Here is a 13,038-nt window from a genome sequence, read left to right as displayed (position 1 = left end):
CCATCCCTATCCTGCATACAAAAAGATTAGGACTACAAAGATAGTCATATCTTTGCAGAATAAAATTAAACCAGGTACCGATTGACTCAGTTCGAAACGTATCTCATCTCTCTTGAAGGCTTTGGCATGAGGACCACAAGAATGGTTCATGCAGCTTTGCAAAGGAAAAAAAGCAGTTCCTACAGCAAAATTTAAAAGGATTCAGGTATAATTACAAATAAAACTGCATAATTTCAATAACCAGTAGGCTAACACTAACTGTGATTCATTCATTACCTTGGCAATAAACAAAATAGTCTTCACCAAGAGCATATAAATTTGGTTGTGTAATTTTCTCAGCTTCTTCCTACTATTAACAATGACGAGAAAAGGAATCGAGTCAAAATAGTTTCTTTCTTTGGAGATAAAGTAGAAAAGTAATTTGAACAAAATTCTAACCTTATCAGGATTTTTCAGATCATCAATGTATAAAAAGTAATCCTCCACGGAAGAAGCTACAACCAAATCATTGGAAAATATAAAAGCACAATACAAAAAACTCTTACAGATTATTCTGTTCAAACATGCCAATGATGTGTCCATAGATATCAAGGGAGAATACTAGAAATTGTCAAGGAATTCAAGATAAGTCTCCACATGATGAAATAGTCTTCATCATACGCATGAATGAGTGTATCAATTAAAGAATTTGTAAGGATACATGGCTCACACTCTTTGTCAAATATAGCTTTCTTAAGAAGTTGGAGAGACTGAAATATTAATCAATAAGCAAAAAATCAGGTATGGCATCAAATCAGCAAAAACATAATTTTGTGTCATGCACAATCATACATCTAAAGAACTCTCACCTTGAATGCCAATTCTTTTATTTGCATCCTGAATGAATCTTCATCTGAAGAATCAATATCATCTGGCAATGCAACACAATCCCACCACCTACAAACAATTTGAAGTTACTACTTCATAATTCAAACGCATCTTGCCACTATATTTGTTAATAGTGTACTATATTGTAAACTTAACTCTATGAAATCCTTGTCATGCTACTCAGCCAAAGAAGAATGTTAGAGAGAAAAAAAGTTTCAACCCTTCAAATAACTATGGAGACAATAAGATCAAGTAGAATCCATCCAAGCAAGAAAATAATTACTTTTTGAATTATATATATCTCTGAAATTATGTATTGAATAAATGGCAGAAACTAGAAAGAGTTACACAGTCATAGGAAAGAAACAAAGAAGAGAAGAATGAAGGAAGTTCGTTCACAAAAAGCTTGCCATATCTGTCACTGTAATAAAACCCTAAATTTGTTTTGAGAATAGAACAGATATAATTGCAAGAAAATCAATGTAATCTGAAGGAATGACGGAACCTACCTAAACCAACGGCGATGAGAAGAAGAGGTAGAAGCGGCGGCGACGACGCTGACGAGCTTTAGCGAGCAGCAACAGAAAATGACATGGAGAAGGTAGCGAAAGTTATCGACATCGAAACTGAAAGAGAGAGATTGGAGAAGGGATGTGACGGAAAGATTAGGGAAGGGGTGTGATGTAGCTTCGGGAACGGCGGTGAAGGGGCGAAAGGTGCCGATGATGAAGGATTAGGAGCGAATCGGTGAGAATCGGTGAGAAGCGGCGTCAATGAAGGATAGGGTGTTTTGTAAAATGAAGTCACCGTCGAGGAGAACGTGATTTTCATACCCTTATTTTCACCTCTTTCGACGGAATAATTTAAAAAAAATTAATTTTTTCGATGAAATTATCGACGGATTTTCTTTTCCGTCTCTAATTTATGCTAATTCATTTTTTTGTTTACTGACAAAAAATTCCTCTGAATTTCCATCTGTATTTCCGTGGGATAAAATCCGTCGGAAATATCCATTTGTAATAACTAGTTTTCTAGTAGTGTCGGTTCTCGAAGTCTGGCATTTTCCTCCATGTTGATGTACTTCTCGGCTCTTTCCTGTACATCACTTAGGGAGGTTGGGTGTCTTTTTGATATGGACTGGGAGAAGGGACCTTCTCGAAATCCATTTACTAGGCTCATAATTACTACCTCCATGGGCATGTCTTGAATCTCCAAACACGCTTTATTGAACCTTTCCATATAATCCCTCAAAGGCTCTACGACTCGGCGCGTGCTTTACTCTGTCCTTATGGATAGAGAATCGCAGCAGAAACTTTCGCGAGAGGTCGTCAAAGCTGGTGACCGGCCTCGGGGGAAGACTATCGAACCACTTCATCGCTGCTTTGGTCAAGGTTGTGGGAAAAACCTTGCAGTGAGTGGCATCAGAGGCGTCGGCTAGATACATCCGACTTTTGAAATTGCTCAAATGATGCTTTGGATCAGTGGTTCCATCGTAGAGGTCCATATCAGGGCTTTTAAAGTTCCTTAGAACTTTTGCCCTCATGATGTCCTCACTGAACGGGTCTACTCTTACCAAGGGAGAGTCTTCTCAGTCGCTACGGGAGCTTCGACTTTTGAGGGAGGACTCCAGTCTTAAGAGTTTTTCTTCTAACTCTTTTCGTCGCTCTATCTCATTCCTCAAATTCTTTTCTGCCTCTCGCTGTTGCTCTAACTCCTGCTCCAGCTGTTCCAGACGCCCTTGGTGGCCGTGGAACAATCCCATGAAGTCGGCCACATAGGGCTATCCTTCTCTTCCTGATTCGCGTCCTTCAGAAGAGTTTGCCTTTGAGTCTTTTAACCCAGAGGTATCTTCTCTGTGCTGGTTGTTCACCTCTTGGTGAGGGGCTACGTTCGCGTTGTTGTTCCTAGTGTCCAGATTCTCTTGTTCAGAATCAGACGTTGAGTGGCCATCATCAGGTGACTTGTCCGCCATTACTGGTTGATATCTTAGGTCCCCGGCAATGGCGCTAATGTTACGGTAGGTAACCGGAGATTAATGGGCTGGACTTGTTAGGTTGGCCCAATCGTTTGGTGGAAGAAACCTTTGTGCGGGGTTCATGCCTGGGAGCTTCCTTTCGACTTGTGTGTGAGAAAGAATGGAGGGTGGTACCTGCAAAGACACTCCGATGCCTAAGTCAGCAAGGGTCAAATCAAGTTTTTAGAGTATGAGAACTTAGAGATACCTGAGGGGTGTCAGTGTATTTATAGTGGTGAACCCATAACTACTGTTGGAGTGGTTCCATCTTTTAAGAAGGATAACCATTTCTTTATCTTAGGGAAGTCAAGATATGACTCCTGGAAGTGAGTTGAGAGATTTTAGGGCAGTTACTTATTTGAATAAGTGTTATCTGCCAGCTAACTGACGTTAGGAATTTTGCTAGTAAAGAATTTTATAAAAATAGTCGCGATGTAGATATAGATTCTAAACTAACAGAAATCCCTTCGTGCAAACGTTTTGGTTGTCACAAGTAACAAACCCCTTTAAAATTGATAACCGAGTATTTAAACCTCGGGTCGTCTTCTCAAGGAATTGCAGGGAGGTATGTTCTTATTATTGGCTATGAAAAAGGTAAAATTGGGGTTTTTGTAATTTGAGCAATGGGCACAGGTATATTTTCAAAGCAATAAAAATAAATAAATAACTGTAAAATAAACTCTTGGCAAGGTATAAGAACTGGAAGTCCTATTCTTATCAATTGTGATGAGAATTGGATTTTAATCCCACTTAGTTAACCTTTACTAAACAAAGGAAGGTCAAGTGGACTAATTAATTTGATACCTAAAGTCCTAGTCTTTTCTTTGGAAAGGCTAGAGTTATTGGAACTCAAATTAATTAGCAACTCCCAATTTCAACCACTGCTTTATTTGACAGCTCAAGTGTCACCAATTACTCAACCAAAGCCAAAAGGGTAACAGGAAAATCCAAATTATTTATATAAATAAAAGACAGCAATTATCAATCTGAAATACCTCAAAATCATAAATTAATAACTCAATCAAATGTAACATGGACAGTTATAGCCAAATAAAGAAGTTGAGTTGAACATAGAAATCCAAAAATTAAATTGAGAAAATAAATAAAAGAAAAATTGAACCTGTAATTGAAGATGAAATAATCTTGAAGTGATAATAAATCCTAATCCTAAAATAAATTCTAATCCTAATCCTAATCCTAAGAGAGAGGAGAGAACCTCTCTCTCTAAAAACTACATCTAAAACTAAAATTATGAATTATGAGAACATCATCTTGAATGGATACAATTCCTCTACTTTATAGCCTCTAATTTGAGTTTTCTGGGCCGAAAACTGGGTCAGAAACAGCCCAGAAATCGCTGGAGAAGAAATCTGCCACGCTGGTTTTTCGTCATTGCGACGCGGCCGCATGGAGCACGCGGTCGCGTTGCTTAGTGTCAGGGCAACTATGGCATATTATATATCAAATCGAAACCCCAGACGTTAGCTTTCCAACGCAACTGGAACCGCGGCATTTGGATCTCTGTAGCAAAAGTTATAACTGTTTGAGTGCGAAGAGGTCAGGCTGGACAGCTTTGCAGTTCCTTCAACTTCTTGTATTCCTTCCACTTTTGCATGCTTCCTTTCCATCCTCTAAACCATTCCTGCCCTGTAATCCCTGAAATCACTTAACACACATATCAAGGCATCTAATGGTAATAAGAGAGGATTAAACATAGGGAACTTAAGGTCAAAGAAGCATGTTTTCAATCAAAGCACATAATTAGGAAGGCAAATATAAAACCATGCAAATAGTATGAATAAGTGGGTAAAGAGTTGATAAAATCCACTCAATTGAGCACAAGATAAACCATGAAATAGTGGTTTATCACTAACCTTCGTTTCCGACTTCCTTGTGGCAGAATCTGTGTCGAACCCGACCTCTTGCGAGGAGGTCAGTTATGGGGGAAGACCAATCTTGTGGATTGGACCTTTTTATCTTATTTGGATCTGGGATTTGGCATTGGGCCAGGGTATGAACAAGTAGAATACACATGAATCTTCATATTAAATACAAATACAAACACAAATATAAATAAATCTTTATGTTTTTTTGGTAATTATTGTCGAATTCACTTTTTGTTGTAAATATTCTTTTCTTTTATGGATTTTGAATTAAATAAGAAACACAAAAAGATGCACCGACAAAAAAATAGTCAAAACACAAAAAAATATAATATTTTTATGAAATTGAAAAATACATCCTCACAAAAAAAACAATGAAGATAGGAAGATAAAGACGGAAATGAGCTTGAAATTAAAAAAAAAAGTTAATATAACAGAAAAAATTAAAGCTTAAATTTCACACCATTTAATATTTAAATCTAATTTATAAAAATAAAATAGTAAGAATTTTCGAGCATATAAAAACAAAGTTTTAAAGAGCTCTTTTACTTTTGAATAGAAGAATGATAATAGAAAAATCAATAAAAAAAAGTTAACAGCAACGGGCAAGTAAGCAACTAGTAGAGGACAAATTGTCAATGCGAGCAGAGATGATTTTAAAACTCAAATTTGACACCATGTTAAAATCTAGTTAACAAAAAGTCGGAAATTTTTATCCAAATAGCAAAAGAAAGCTTGAAAGAGATCTTTTTGAACTTTTTTTTTTATATTGGAGTGGCAATGGTGTTTTTTTTTTAATGTGAATTTTTTGGGTGTTATTCTCAAATGTAAAATCGTTTAATTAGAAAAGTAGAAATCGGACGGTCTAATTTGTTAGAGGTACAGAAATCGGACGGTTCAATTTGTAGAGGTACAGAAATTGGACCGTCCAATTTGTGTTAAAAAAATTAAAAATTTGAAGTACAGAAATCGGACCCTCTTGTTTGTATATTTTTCACAATTTTAAAAAACACCAAAAATTACAATGTTAAGGTATATCACTCATTTTATTTTCATGTAAAAAAAAAACCTGATTTTTTACTTTTAAATGAAAGGGAGAGAATAAAAAAACTAATAAAAGAGAATGGAAGAGAGCTACTGAAACTAGAAGAACCATTGGAAGAACCACTGAAAAAAAAAGTGGAAAAAGAATCGGATGAGCTCGCTTTGTATTTTACTGTTTTTCATAATACGTGAGTAAGAATTTAATTCTCGTGTGTGAAATATAAAGAGAGAAGTGAAGGATCGAACTTAGTAAATCACAGAATCCTCAATTAAAAATACCGTGTTTTAGATTAAAAATATTTTCATTTTTAATTGAAAAAGATGAAAATAAAAAATATTATTTTCAATTTTATACTCCTTTTAAATATATTTTCGCTATAAATAATGTTAAAATACTCAACCAAATATATTTTTATATTTCATTTTCATTGAAAACAAAAAATAAAAATAGCCAAACCAATTAGTCCCTTGAACGAATCATCAATCTATTCTAATCACTGGTTAATTAATATAAAAGTAAATTGGTTCAGTTGTATTAACTAAAATAACTAAATTCTAATAAAATAATAGATAAATCTATTTTTTATCTATAATATTTAAAAAAATTAAAAAATATTCTAAACATCTAATTGATTTTAATTTTGTCTCTGATAATTTTGACAAGTTTTAATTTTATTATTACAGTTAATTTTTTAATATTCAATAATTAGTATTTTTTTTTCCGTTTTATCCTTAAAATTATTCTTTATTATCACCTATGTTCCAAAACCTTTCCTTTCACTCTTCCAATCCTTCTTTCTTCTTTCCAAACCCCACACCCATACTCATCAATCATCATACACAACAACAAAGTACCAGGCCATCGTCATCTCCTCCTTTGCTTTTCTTCATCCACCATGCATTGTCGTCGTATCTACTTCCTCCATCATTTGCTGCCCTTGCAATCTTCTCAGCTTTTTTTATCTCTCAATACATCATTATCCATCCTTTTATCTGCCCTATTAGCCATTCTCTATGCCAATTTTTCTTTCTTCATCATTTGTCATTGCGACAACCTCTTCCATTATTTTGCATGTTGTTGATTTGTTCACTATCCATCTCTGATTTTATTTTTATTGTCTAATCTATTGTTAAAATTAGTGTGAATTATTGTTGATATTTTTGTTATTTTTATTGGTGAGAGATCATTTTTAGAGCGGGATGAGTTTATGGAGGGGTGGTGATGACTAAAAAGTGATAGCAGAGGGGTGGTGGCGACAAAATGGATGGGGTGGTAGTCTGGTAGGTTAGGTTTTAGAGATGGAGTGAAAGGATTTATGATGTTGCAGCAAGGGTGGGGGTGCGGATAATGGTTCAAGTGGGGTGGGACTGGGACTATAGTGGATGTTGGGAAATACTAAGATTCAAACAAGAATCTATCTAACAGCAGAAGTACTAAAATAATTTTTTTCACAACCTGTACAATTAAATAGGCAACCTCAAAGATACTTCAAGCAGCAAATATAATGATAGAAATTAAATAATCAAATACTAGAATTTTTATTATTAAAAAACTCCTAAAAAAGGGACAAAAAAACTCACAGGATCTAATCCAGTAAAATATTTCACTATCAAAATAACGAGTACACAATCAATCTTCTTAGTAACACTAGAATATTCTCAACAATCAATAAAATACATCATCAAAACGGATAAAATTAACATAAACCCTCCACAAAATAAGTATCTCAAATAAGATAAAAGTGAAGGCAATACAACTAGCAAGTCATATCCTAATGTTCATCTTCACAACAGAAGCAACATACTAAATTTTTATAAGAAATAGAGCAACTTTACCAATTCAATAAGAGCACATTAGAATTGCCATTTTTTCTTTTTTCTTCTTTTCATCGTTAATCTCTTTTCCTCTCCTTAGTCTCTGTTTTTCTTTTCTTTCTTTTTGATCGCACACTCTTACTCCCTTTCTTTTTCCTTCACGTGGCTATAAGCCACTTCTCTTTCTTGATTTGGAGACCTATTTGAGTTGGAAACCTATCAACAGTGGAATAGTATAAGATATGAGGAGTTTGAAGGGATAATATGAGATAGTAGTGGTGACAGTGACAACAACAGTAATAGTGATAGGGATGATAGTAACAGTGAATGATATGGTTGGGATTGGTGGTGATGAAGAGAGACAGTGATGAGGAATTAATGATGCCGTACTGATGATGATAGATGGTTATGAGGAATTAATGTTGAAATTTAGGAATAAAATTGAAAAAAAAATGAATAATGGTTGACCAAATTTTTTTAATAATGGTAGAACTAAGATTTATAAAAAATATTAGGAATAAAATTAAAACAAATTAAATGTAAAGAATTATTTTTTAAATTTTTCAAAAATATTAAAAACAAAAAGTAGATTTTATCCTCTAACGTAATATATAAAATTATGAATAAACATATAGAAACATAAATATAATTTAATATAAATCTTAAAAATATATAAATTAAAAGTACATTATTGAATAAAATCTCATAATCTCATGTAAACAACATTTTGAAAATTAGATCGGATATTAAATCATTAAAACTACCAATTAAGAGATGTAGAGATTCAATTTATTTAATTAGGGTTTAAATGAATCATATTAAAATAAATAATATATTTAATATTTCAAATATAAAATAAATAAATAAATAGCCATCAGTAAATATTAATATTATTACAAATAATAATAATAATAATAATAATAATAATAATAATAATAATAATAATAATAATAATAATAAAACTATTTTTGAGAATACATAATAATTGATAATAAGATTCTAACAACCTCCCTTCACCCTTTCTAGAAACAAAATCAAATTCGAATTTTGAAAGTCAGTTAGGAGATGGGTTTAGAATTTTAAATTACCGCCCTTCTTTTGAATTTAAAATTATCCCAACCACCTTACCACTGAAAGTATATAAATATGGATACACCCATAGGTAGAAGATCACTCCTCTCAAACACTAATCATTCTCCTTCTCCCTCTACGCAAATATTCCGTGTGCAAACACAAGAGGCAAGCTCATAGGTAATAAAAGAGGGGTTAGAAAAAGGGTAGGGAATTATGCTCTTCTTACTTTTATGTTGGCATGTAGTATGCTCTAATTTATTTTCTTTCCATCCATGCATGGCTACCATCTTTCATGTGTCTTATGACATTAATGATCTCTTACTTATCTTTCATCCACATTAATCATGATTATCTATTATATCACACATGCCCCCTTGATCTATATCCCATATTTTCTATGTGCATTTACATGACCTTTTATACCATTATACTATTATTCCTTTGACGTTGAGAGTACATACCCCTTTATAATATTTTATTTAATCACCATAATTTTTACTATGTGAATCTACATGACCTTTTATTCCATTATATTATTATTATCCCTTTAATATTAAGAGTACATATTTTTTTATGTCTTATTTAATGTACCCTATTCTATTATGTGTAACTAAATGACCTCTTATATCATTATGTTATCACTACTCTTTAAAATTTAAAGTAAAAGGTATATGTTTCCTTATAATATTTTATTTTAGTATTTAATATACCCCATTCTTACTATGTGCACTTAGATTATATTTTATACATTATATTACTAACATCTTCTAAGGGTCAAGAGTACATGTTTTTTTATAATTGTCTTATTCAGCTAATTAATATCCCCTATTTTATTACATGGAATTATATTAACTTTTAAACCATTGGATTAATAATATTTCTTTGAGTTAAGAGTATATGCCCCTTATAACTATTCAACAATTTAAAATATCCTATTTTTTAATAAATGAACACTTATGTGATATTTTATACACTATATTATTAATATCCCTCTAGGACCAAGAGTACTTACTTTCTTATAATATCATTATTTAACATGCTCATTTTATCATGGTATATGTCCTACCTCTTGCATGATCTATTTTTACATGATCTATTCACATATAAATCTCTTCTTGTGTGTGCCTAAACAACCCTAATTGTAAATTAAACTGAGGAAGTGATCTTTCAGTAAGAGAAGGTGACCCCCCAAAAATAAGATAATCAAGATGATCCTTCGGTAAGGGAATGTGATCGAATTGATGTGATTCTTCGGTAAGAGAAGATGATCGGCAAACTTTTGGGAACCTTCGGTAAGGAAAGATGACTCCCATCAATTTTATATAATAAGATATCTTTGTTGATATAATTATTTTCTTGTGTATGTCTAAATAACCTTGATTGTAAATTGAACTGGGGGAATGATCCTTCGGTAAGGGAAGGGGACCCCCAAAGACAAGATATCGAGATGATCCCTCGGTAAGGGAGGGTGATCGATCAAGATGATCTTTCGGTAAGGGAAGGTGATCGCCAAGACATTTGAGATAAGAACCTTCGTTAAGGGAAGGAAACTCTCATTTATACCGGTTTGAGCTCAATACCTTTCATAAAAGTTATAAGTTAAGGAAAAGAGAAAGTATAAGGCAAAGTTTGATCATGATGATGTTTTTTTTCTAAAGATTTATTTATGAACATGTCGACGTTTCATATGTTACTATTCTTCTATTTTTCCTATGTGCTTTTCTTTTTACCTATGTGCTTTACAAGAAAGAATCATATTACATGCCATATCGTACGACTTTTTTTAAAATTCCGCACGTGGGCTGGAGATAGGCATGGAGGTGTTGCATAGCACTCTTACTGAGACCTTAGGTTCTCATCCTTTTTCTTTTTACATACTGTCTCCAGAGGAACATGGCACGGCGGATAGAGACGACGCAGTGTCCCCCGAAGGTAACTTCTGAGTATGACTCCTCGAAGCACGCGTGGGTAGTTACGACCACTACTACCGTGCTCCAAATTGTCTACTTAGGTCGAGAGTTCGTGGAGAAAGAATCCTAGCTGCCCGTCGTAACCTTTCTAGATAAGAATGCTTCAGCATTCAAGAAACGGTCATCCGAAGTGGTGCATCTCGAATCAGATTCCAAGACGGAGGAAGAAGAATCCGACAACCCTGACCAGGAGGAAGACACCATAGAGGAGGATCCAGAGGAGGAGTCGAATCCTTGCGAAAGTCCAAAGGTGGAATATGTACCCTATTCACCCACCTCGGCACCCCGTCGAGTCTTAGTTCATCCCACATAACGGAACTGGATCTTCACTGCGTGGAAAGGTGTTGGAGGAAGACCACTGGTACCCCGATTCGTGAATAACTGAAGGGTCCCGATCAAAGATAGGATGGGACACAAGTATGTGAGCCTCTTCGACGAAATTAGTTAGGACGTATTAGTTTCTTTGTTATAATTACCTCTAAGCATTTTATTTTGAACCATACTCATGGATAAGTTATTATTTCATATTTATTATATTCACTTCCATCGTTTTAGTGCTACTCGTTTTCCCCTTCACGCGCACTTCCTCCTCCCTTGCATAACAATTAAGTTCATTTTCTATCTCTATCAAGTGTGGCACCTTATTTAAAGACCTTCATGGATATGATTTAACTTAGGGTGTTAAAAGATATTATATAATTAATAATTTTTTATTATTTATAAGTTATGTTTTTGGCAATAAATATACAAAGGTGTCTTAATACTGGTGTTTAAATTGATATTTTATTATTTTGTTTTAAAAGGTCTAAGTGATCAAATAGTTTATAAAAAAATTGGATGAAAATTTGGTTATGGATTTATTATTGGTGTTTTAGTTGGAAATAGGTGTAGTGAGTGTATTTACAAATTGATACACATGTTAGATGGAAGTTCCAACACGCAGGGGGCATGTTGCATGCAGCACGTGGGGGGCGTGATTGCCACATGACGAAGTCTGGTTGCTTGGAACTGCAGCAGGTGGGGGGCGTGTTACACGTGACTTCCTCTCATTGGTTGATGAAGCAACACGTGGAGGGCGTGTAGAGTCAACACGTAGGGGGTGTGTTGCCACGTGTCTCAGTCTGGTTGGCTGATGATACAACACGTGGGGGGGGGGGGCGTGCTAAGTGCTCCCCTCTATATAAGACAAAGCTCGGTACCATTTTCATTGCGAAGAAGAGTGTTCTTTGAGTTTTCTTTAATTATGTTGGTAGTGTAATGGAGGGTACTGTAAACTTGGTAGTGTATCGCAACGGTGAGATTATACGGAATACTCATGAAGGAGTGAGGTTTGTGTGTCAGAATATGTTTTTGTTTGTGGTTCCATGCACTATGACATTCATGGAGTTTCAGAACAGTCTCTGTCAAAGCATGGAGAATGGTATGTTGAAGAGAGTGAGCAGTATTCTATACTGAAATTTGGTAATAGTTTTTGGTGGTCTAATATAGTTTGATATTATGCCGATCATTGACGAAGCGAGTATGCAGAATATGTTCCAAATTCACCAACAAACTTAGATGCGACAACCACAGATTGAGTTGTATGTTGAGTTTGAAAACGTAAAGGCAGATGAGATTCAAAATGATTTTGATATAGAGGATGATAGAGCTGCAATGTACGAAGGAATGAATAGTGACAGCGAAAAGGACTTCGAAGCCACTTATGAAGCCGGTGACAAAGACGAGGATGGTGATGTAGGAGTTGAGGTAGCAGCGGAGAATGTGGTGGTTCATCCCTCAGTTAGTCAACCGATGAACATTCCACCTTTTAGGTGTAACTTGGATCTTGATGCCATATATGCACCGGAATTTCCGGAATATAAAAACATAGGTTCATGATGAGTGAATAATACGTCTTTTGTTAATTTATATTTTGGATTGATCAATGAATGATGATTTTTACTTTCTGTAGGTGTTGCTAATCTTGAGGACGGAGAGTTCAGGATTGGAACGAAATATAATTCTAGAAAGTCAGTCATCGCAGCAATTAGAAGTTACACTATCTCTAAAGGAGTCGACTACAATGTGTATGAGTCTGAGCAATAGACGTTCTATGCAAAATGTAAGACGTGAGAGCGTGGTGCGATTGGCTTATCCGAGCCAGCTTGATACGGAAAAAGGGTTGTTGGGAGATACACAGATACAACGGTAGGCACACGTGCACAATGAGAACGATTTCACATGATTATTCCAAGTTGGACTTGGATACAGTTGCTAATGCTATAAGGCCATTGGTCGAGACCGACCCATCCATCAAGGTGAAATCTATAATTACGGAAGTCCAGTCAAGGTTTAACTATACCATAAGTTACCGAAAGGCTTGGTGGACAAA

The 13,038-nt window shown here is 34.7% G+C and overlaps 1 long non-coding RNA gene across 1 annotated transcript; it reads right to left on the bottom strand.

The window, feature by feature from the left end:
* Nucleotides 1-545: 545 nt before the first annotated feature.
* LOC112719453 (uncharacterized) lies at nt 546-950 on the bottom strand. The gene is made up of 3 exons (XR_003161759.2): nt 849-950; nt 701-749; nt 546-600 (listed from the first exon to the last, which is right to left on the bottom strand). It is a non-coding gene; the product is annotated as an uncharacterized lncRNA (long non-coding RNA).
* Between the last annotated feature and the right edge of the window lie 12,088 nt (nt 951-13,038).

This window comes from Arachis hypogaea, chromosome 2 (assembly GCF_003086295.3).
Source record: "Arachis hypogaea cultivar Tifrunner chromosome 2, arahy.Tifrunner.gnm2.J5K5, whole genome shotgun sequence".
In the NCBI taxonomy this organism is placed as follows: domain Eukaryota; kingdom Viridiplantae; phylum Streptophyta; class Magnoliopsida; order Fabales; family Fabaceae; genus Arachis; species Arachis hypogaea.
Note: the sequence above shows the minus strand (reverse complement) of the source record. Positions and strands in the feature narration are given on the sequence as shown.